Genomic DNA, 8,183 nt, shown 5'->3' with positions numbered 1-8,183 from the left:
CATTTTACTGGCATTTTTACCCTTACCATTAGGAAAAGAAAAAAAAGGAGAATGTTTATACTGTGGACAAGGGCCGAAGTTATTTAATTCCTAAAATATGTTTTGTTCTGAAGCAGTTTCACTCCCCTGTGTTGCCGCAGTCCCAGGGGGCTTATAGAGCCTTGCAAGAATGCTCTTCTGCCTACCATGGCTACAGCTAGGTAATGAGTCATGAGCCACAGTGGGGAAATCCTTTTTTGTTTCTACTTTGAATATGTGCTGGTGGACCACTTGTATTAGCATTTATGGCTTTCATGACTCTGAACTCACAAAGTCTTCCAGTGCGTCCTTGAGATCCCACACTCAATTTCTATTGGGTTATATGCCTTTTTTTCATGAGACAGTGCCTCCCAGATGAGAAAAATATATATCTGGAAGGGTAAAACGTGGAATGTATATCCTACAGCCACCAAAGCAACAGAAAAACGTAGTTTCTGTATATCTCTTATACTCATCTCTTTGATAGAAATACATCTCCTAATGTTTCTTCTCCATTCTGCAAGAAGTATTCAGCCACGGCCACACACAGACGGAGAGCTAAGTACCACCAGCCTAGGTGGGAGCTGGAAACTTGTGCAAGGAGGTGAATCAGAGGAAGGTGAGAACAGGAGCACATGGGGAGGGAAACCGAGAGGGAGAGGGAGAAGAGTGGAGGGTGGGTTGGATGTCCAGCTCAGGCTGGGTTGGGAACCAGGCCCCATCTGAAGGATGGCATGAGGGGCATGGCCAAGGAGATAGAAGAGGCAGACGGGGATGAAAATGAGCTGAAGATCAGTGGGTCGAGTAAGGACTAGGAGGAAAAACCCATGACTGCCCTGAGGATCTGCCAAACAGTGAGATTTCTGAGTTCAGCATTTATCCGTTGCCTGCAGATGCCTGGGGAAATGACTGTCAATCAGCCTGTCCCTGTCCCTGAGAGCTTGTGCCCGGGAGGGTGACAGCTCACATCACTTGCAGATCAGGAGTTGGAGGGCCAAGAGCTAATGAGTGTGGGGGCTGTCACCTGCACAGACCTCTGCTCGTGTCTCCTCGCATGTCTCCAGCAGGGGCTGGAGCCCAGCGGTGCTGCTGACAGAGGAGATCAGGACACTGTGCTGTCGCTGCTCATTAAGTAGTGCCAGCCACTCTGCTCGTTGAGTCAGAGAAAAATGTGCTGTGCAGTAATGGCATTCAGGACCATCCCTCTCTGAAAGATTTACCTGCAAGGGCTAAGTTTAAATAGCATGGATAATTTTTAATTTGACTTTCCCAGCAATGTGCCTGGGGAAACCTGAGCGGCATTTTCCAAACAGAGACATCTGTGATGCCACCTTCTTCCTGCAGGCTACTTGTCCAGAAATACTCTGTGCTGGATCCCCATCTCCAGCTGTGTCCTTTTGCCGTCAGACCAGTGGCTGCCTCTTCCTTCCTTGCCAGCCCAGCAGCACCAGCAGCACGGCAGGGACACGGCTCTGGGCCCAGGGACCACTGCGGGCATCGCTGGGCCAGCACAAGGTGAGCCTGGGGCAGAGGCACCGGCTGGACAGGTGCACATTCTGGCTTTATATTTATTTAACAAAGGAAACAGTAGCATCCTTACTGCTTCCTAGCAGTAGCCGATCTATAGCAACACTAGGAAATTTCTGAACTGATGAGTAAACAAGTTGCTAGCTCCAGCTATGTACTTTTCTCTCCATTAAAACAGAAGAATCTCTTATACAAGTGAAATATTAGCAAAAACCTCAGGTCCACACTTCCCAGCCCCACACTGCAGTATATGTCTTGTGGCCCTGTTTGCAATAATGTGTTGACATGTGCAAAGTTCTCCCTCCATCCCTTCCTCCCTCCCTCTCACATATATATGTGCTTTTTTTTTTTTTTTCCAATTTAGAGTGATGTCTCACGGCGTGAGATTAATTTTGATGTGTAAAAGCAATGCATTCCAGATATTGTTAAATAATCAAGGGCTTTCCAAAGCAGACAGAGGACAGAGTGCTTATTGTGCCTGATTCGCAAGGGCAAAAGTGAAGTACCATATGGTAGCCATATTTATTTATACTGTGCCTTCTGCTACGCTTTAATGAATCGAAGCACTGGGGATGATAGCTTGTTTACAGATAGGTCCAAAATGTTGTGAAGCTGGAAAAGATTGATAATCGTTCAGCATTGTGTATCTTGTCTGTCTCTTAAGATATGAGTAAATAGTTGTGGATGCATCGACTGAAGCAAACAGGCTTCCCTTGTGACATGCCAGTATGTGAGTATATGTCATGTCAAGCCTGATGTTCACAGTGCATAGGTTAATAATGGAGAAGGGAGGCATATAAATAGCTATACACCATTAGGTATATAAATTTGGGCTCTTCTGCTCAGCGTGCTTGGAGTGTGCAGCTTCTCTGAGCTATGGTTTCAGCGTCACCCCTGGGTCCTTGTAGATGAGGAAATACTGATGGAGTCACTTGCCGTTGCTCTTCACTTCAGTCTCACCCTATGTTGTGCACAGGAGATGGGGCATTCAGCTCATGGCACATAACCTTGCGGTGAATGGCCTCTGCTCCTCTGCTGCAGCACTCGGTCATGTGTGTGAAATGTGCTCCCTGGAATCCTTCAAATACAACCTTAGCTTTTATACATCGCTGAGAGGTTTATGGGGCCATCTGTCTTGAGCCAGTGAGCTGGTACAAAGTGTTTTCTCCAAAAATTAGACAGTATTTCCATATATATAACTTCTGGTATGGATTGCTGAGTTTTGCTATTTATCTGTTCCAGTGTATGATGGAAATAATTTGATAATGCCATAAATGGCACTAAGGAAAATTTCAGCATCATGAATTAAGAATAACTTTGAGTCTGGTTCAGTATGCACACTGTTAGCTGAGTTTTACAGACTATGGATTGTAATTTGGGGCTTTTAATAGTGTTTTTACATTTTATCTATCTGGCTGGCTATCTATCTATCTCTAGGAGCCAAAGCAAAGCTCATCTTGTAACTGGCGATCTCTGTCACTTAATTCCTCATTTCACTTTGGTCTGTCCAGGATATCTCTGTGCTCTCCCCTTGCCATCATATCTAAAAGACTTCAGAAGTCTTATTTAAAAACTCTGTTGAACAATTCCTGGGAGGCAGAGAAGTACAGTTTTCCAAATTATGATTGAGGAACTGAGACATTTATGTGGAAATAAATGGGATTCAGGTGCTAAATAGTTTGCAGAGTTGCTCTGAGGCTCTGGCCTATTGGGACTGGCTGCTAGGCGTTTTGAAAAGCACTGCAGGAAACCTGTATGAGTCTGAAGGTGCCAATGTGTTTTGAAATCTGATAGCAACAAACTCATCCAAAAGCCAAGGTTCAACACTGCAAACATTATTCCATTCTTATTGTAACATTTCAGCAGATGTTGTGATTGTATTTGGATTTTTATTTGTTTGGCTTTTTTATTGTTTTTATCTTGCTTTGTCTTCAAAACTATCAGCTTAGTAAGTAATTAATTCACTCAGCATGAGTGGATTTTATGGTGATATAAGTATCAACAAGAACTTTTCTGCCAAGATTGTGCTGGTGCTGGTGGCTATGTTACTCTCAGGGTAAATGTTTGCTCTGCATCAAGCTTAAAAACTGGGGTCAAGAGGTAAGCTTTTAGGTTTGTAAGGAGGCATCTAGAAAGTCAATTTTTTTCAGACATGCTGGGTGTTTGTCAAGTACACGTCACACAGAAAGATATATTTATCCTTTGAGAGCCATGCACATGTTTCTGAGTTTACCAGCTTACGTGGTCATGCACTTGTGGGAAGAGGTTGATCTATGGGTTATTCACAGTTTCGATACGTTCGTTGTTAGTCCCACCAAGGTGCACAGCTCTTCCTAAAAGATCAGGAGAAAGGCAAAGTCTTGTACCCTAGGACGAGCACAGAGTGTGCCTAAGAGTATCTGGAAGAAGCAGCAGCTTAGAAATGAAAGTAATGATAATAATGATAAAAAAAATCAATGTGGTAAAACTTTGTGGGCAATATTAAGAAACGATCTAAAATGAGACATTTTTTTTTCTTTTTTTTTTTCATACAAGGCAATGCACATGATAAAGCTTTTCTCCTGTAATCCATTTTTACTGAGCAATTGAATTTGTCAGAGAAGAGTATACAGAGATTTTGACATCATTATGGCCAATTTATTTCGTCGATCCAGTTGCAAGCGCAGTGTAAAGCCAAGGTAAAAATCCATGGCTGAAGTGAATCCCAGCCACCCTTTCAGGCATTTTGCTGTTTCCTAGAGAGACAGCACGAGGTACAAGGTACAAGACTGAGTCAACTTCCCCAGCTGGTTGCAAAGACTGAGGGAAGTGCTGGACTAACTTTCCAAATCTCCATGGGCATCACGTTGAGTTCCCACACCTTTCCTCCCCACAGCCCTCTCCCTGTGTGAGGACACCCTGATGCATGGTGCTTTTTGGGTGTGCACCACCCATCTCATGCATGGGGTGTCCCCACGAGCTTGGCAGTAGCCTGGTGGGGCTCCACACATGGTGGCTGCTTCTGGGTTTAGTGCTGCTTTTTGTCCAGGGGATGGCTCATGGAAAATGCATGACTAGAGCCTCGAAAGGCTGCTTCTTCCCAGGCAGGACCCATGCAGCTCATAGGGATGTAAATGCGCGGCACAGAAATGTCAAAAGGTTATGGGATTCTTGACAGCAGCCCAGCTTTCAGCAATCTGGATACTTAAACAAGTAATCCAAAACTCTTGGGCTTGCAAAAGCTACTTTTAAAATTAGTCTCATTAAGTCTTTTTATTTGCATGCCTCAACAACTAGTTATTTTACGTGAAGAAGATGTTAACAGAGGTTCTCTGCTTTGCTGATTACAGATTTATGATTTTGAATATCTGTTACAATATTTTGTGGTTTTCTATTTCTATTTATGGCTTTTTGGCTTAACCCAGGCCAGTCAAACTCAGCCTCCCGAGTTAGTGGAGGAACTACAGAATATCACTTAACAGCAAACAAAAGCAGCCCTGTAGAATAGCATTACGGGTGATTTTAGCAAGTCCTGATCTCTGAGTCCATCAGACTTCTTGGAAGGAAAGCAATTTTTTCCTGAAAATAAAAGATATGTGTCCACCAAGGGCATCAAATCTTCCTAATATGGACATTTCCATTTCATTTTTATATTTTTTAATAAATGTTCACAGGGCAATAGAGAGTGAGTTCTTGGACACCCTGGCCTATAAACTTCTCAGTCAGTCATTCCCTGGCGGTGTTACAGAAGGGTTTATGTTAATTTAAAGCCATGTTGGGAAGCGTGGAGTGTTTATATGCTCTGTTCAGATGTCCTGCCCGTGAGGAGCTGCCGTATCCTCAGTGTAACCTTTTGCCTCCCTGTGGCTGCCTCTCTGTGTATAGCTGCTTCTGCTGCACCCAGGTTGGTTTTGCCCTCTTGGTCCAGCAATGCCATGAGCATGGGCGAAACCCAACTGTCCCATCCCTTAAGGACAGTGTCAATCCCTTGGATTTGTCATCTCCTTTGTCCCTGTGGCTGCATGGGGAGGAGCGGGTCAGGACGGGCTCAGCGTGTCTCCTGAGGGGTTTCCCTTGCCTAGAAAGTTCCCAGGTTGGAGAAAAAAATCAATGTATAGGAAGGCAAACCACGGGGGAGCAATCCTGGGGGCTTCAGGTGTGATCAGGAGGCTGCTGAGCACTGCTGCTGGTCCTGGGTAACACCAGCCGAAGGAAGGAACGGGGTCTCAGACGTTCATGCCCAGGTGAAAGCCCTTCGTAGGGTGTGCCACCTTGACAGCTTGCCTAGATTCAGGGTTTCAGCAGCAGGGAGGATTCAGAGGCAGTGTGCTCTCATCTCCAGCAGCACTGTGCATGGTGCTGTTAAGAAACAACCTGCAGTGGTTACAGAGATGAAAGTTAGCGTGCGCAGTCAGGAAACCCAACACACCATGCAGTGAGACAGAGGTGGTGACGACCAACCTGAGCTGTAATTCAAGCTGAATTTCTATTTCACAAAGGATTTTTAAGTTATGTAATTATTTGCCAAAGTGAGCAGCAAAAAGCAACGCATACCATCTCAAGGGAAGATAGACAAATTTATGGAAAACGAGGAAACACGAAAGAGAGCCACTGGCTGGATTTATGTGGTCGGGAATAGATGCTGAGATATCAAATTGTCTGTATGACTTGCAGTCGCAAATGTAGGTTTAGATGGACCATTGCTTCTGGCTCTGACATACCTACGCTTTGGTAAAAAACAATTGCTTCCATAATACAGGAAGAAACAAGAATGATAAAATCTAACTGCGTTGGAAACAAGCTTTCTGTATGAAACTTGTGGTTTGCTGTCCGTTTTGTTAGACTTGATCTTCTCTCCACAGCGGGGCTTTTTTGGCAGCTCTGGTGATTCCACATTATGTTTGTGTATGTTTTGCCGCAGGGTATAACCTCATTTTGTTCCTAGTTTCGACACAAAGGATGGAATAAGTAAATATGAGTGTATGCAAAGTACACACACACGCACATAGACATCCCTAGCAGTAGGTATTTGCGAGATCAGGCAATAACAGATGCTTTTGAGGCACTGTGAGCATCCTCTGGACTACCAAGAGCAATTTCCCAGTGTAAATAAGTTTAAAGATTTTTAAAGGGCACTTTTTGAGACTGTAGCATTCTGTTTTCTGTTATATTCATTTTCTGATGGGATTTCTGTGGCTTTTTGTTTGTTTTTCATGTAATCTGCCTAATTCTTTTCGTGTCAAGCTTTGCTCACGGGTGGGTATTAAGAAAGTAGGGGCTTGATTGATCTGTACCCTCTTTCATAGGGAAGTTCAAAGCCCTGACTTCTTGGTTGCCCTTCAGAGAAGGTCCTTCTGATGCCAGGAGGACACGGGTTATGTGGCCACTGGGCAGCAGCAAGCACCATGTGCACAGTACTCCCCCAGCAGCGCATTTAGATATTATGCTCCAACACAGATCTCGGGGTCCATGTGGGCCATCGTTGGTGTGTCTTGAGAATGGAGGGGATTTGTGTTAGCAGGTCTTACTTCAGATAAAGCTGTACGCATACAAGATAGCCTGGAGCTCCTTGTGGAGAATCAAATGCACCCACGTGTGCTCTGAATTGTCGTGCAAAATATTATGAAAATAATGGGAATTTTCTTAGGGTGATTGTGCATTACAGTTGAAGAGTTCTCCCCAAGACATTAAACCTTTCCTGCCATAGTACCCCTTGGAGGGATGCTTACATCTACTCATCAGAATACATACGCATTCAACACAGACGTTGATTTTGATTCTTTTCTGTTAACCTTTTATTGTTCTGCTAAGATAAAGATTATGAAATCACGTCAACCAATTTCTGAAGATTGCGATACACGCCTTTTTTCCATCCAAGACAATAAAATGTATTACAAGTGCCTTTTTAATGAAAGAGAAAGCAAGGCCTTCACGTCCTGCAACATCTGCTGGGAACATAATCTAAATTGAAAACGTATGCTGTTCTTGTGGGGAGGGAGAGGTCTTCCAGTGACAGGAAGTATCCAGAAAAGTTAATGCTGAAATCAGTAAAAAAATCATGCGTGACAGGAGGAGAATGAACACACAACCTTTCTTTTTCTTTCTTTCTTTCTTTTTCCCTTTTTTTTTAGGGGGTGGAGATGGCCAAAGACAAGAGAAGAAAGGGGGAAGCTGGGAAGCAGATTATCTGTGTATTGACAGAACTGTTTATTTGCTCCTGGCAAAAATAAACCCCAGCGTATATTCCCTCTAACGTTTTCATATTTATAAAAATGGAAAGCCTAATCTGTCACCAAGACCCATTATCCCCTGACCTCAGTCAGACAGTATATCTTATGGAATTAGGGAATGTAGTATTTTTTATGAGGACAGAAGGGAAAGGAGATGTTTACTATTGTACCCTTCCTCTATTTATTAGTGTCTATAACTACCACCAACATCCAAACGAGGTATCTTGTGTTTTAGCCCTAGTGGGACTAGACAAATAAATAAGTCAATAACATCTATTGGAAAATAATTAGATTGCCTTGTTCACCACCACCTGTGAGGGGGAGGCATAGCTCTTTGATGCGGTGCACAGTGTTTCTGGTTTTGATGTGTCGTGCCGTTTATCTTCATGCTCCTAGGTGGGAAGCATGCCTATTAGCTTGGTTGTACCT

The sequence above is a fragment of the Cygnus atratus genome, chromosome 4 (genome assembly GCF_013377495.2).
Source record: "Cygnus atratus isolate AKBS03 ecotype Queensland, Australia chromosome 4, CAtr_DNAZoo_HiC_assembly, whole genome shotgun sequence".
NCBI lineage: Eukaryota > Metazoa > Chordata > Aves > Anseriformes > Anatidae > Cygnus > Cygnus atratus.
This window is presented reverse-complemented; position numbering follows the sequence as displayed.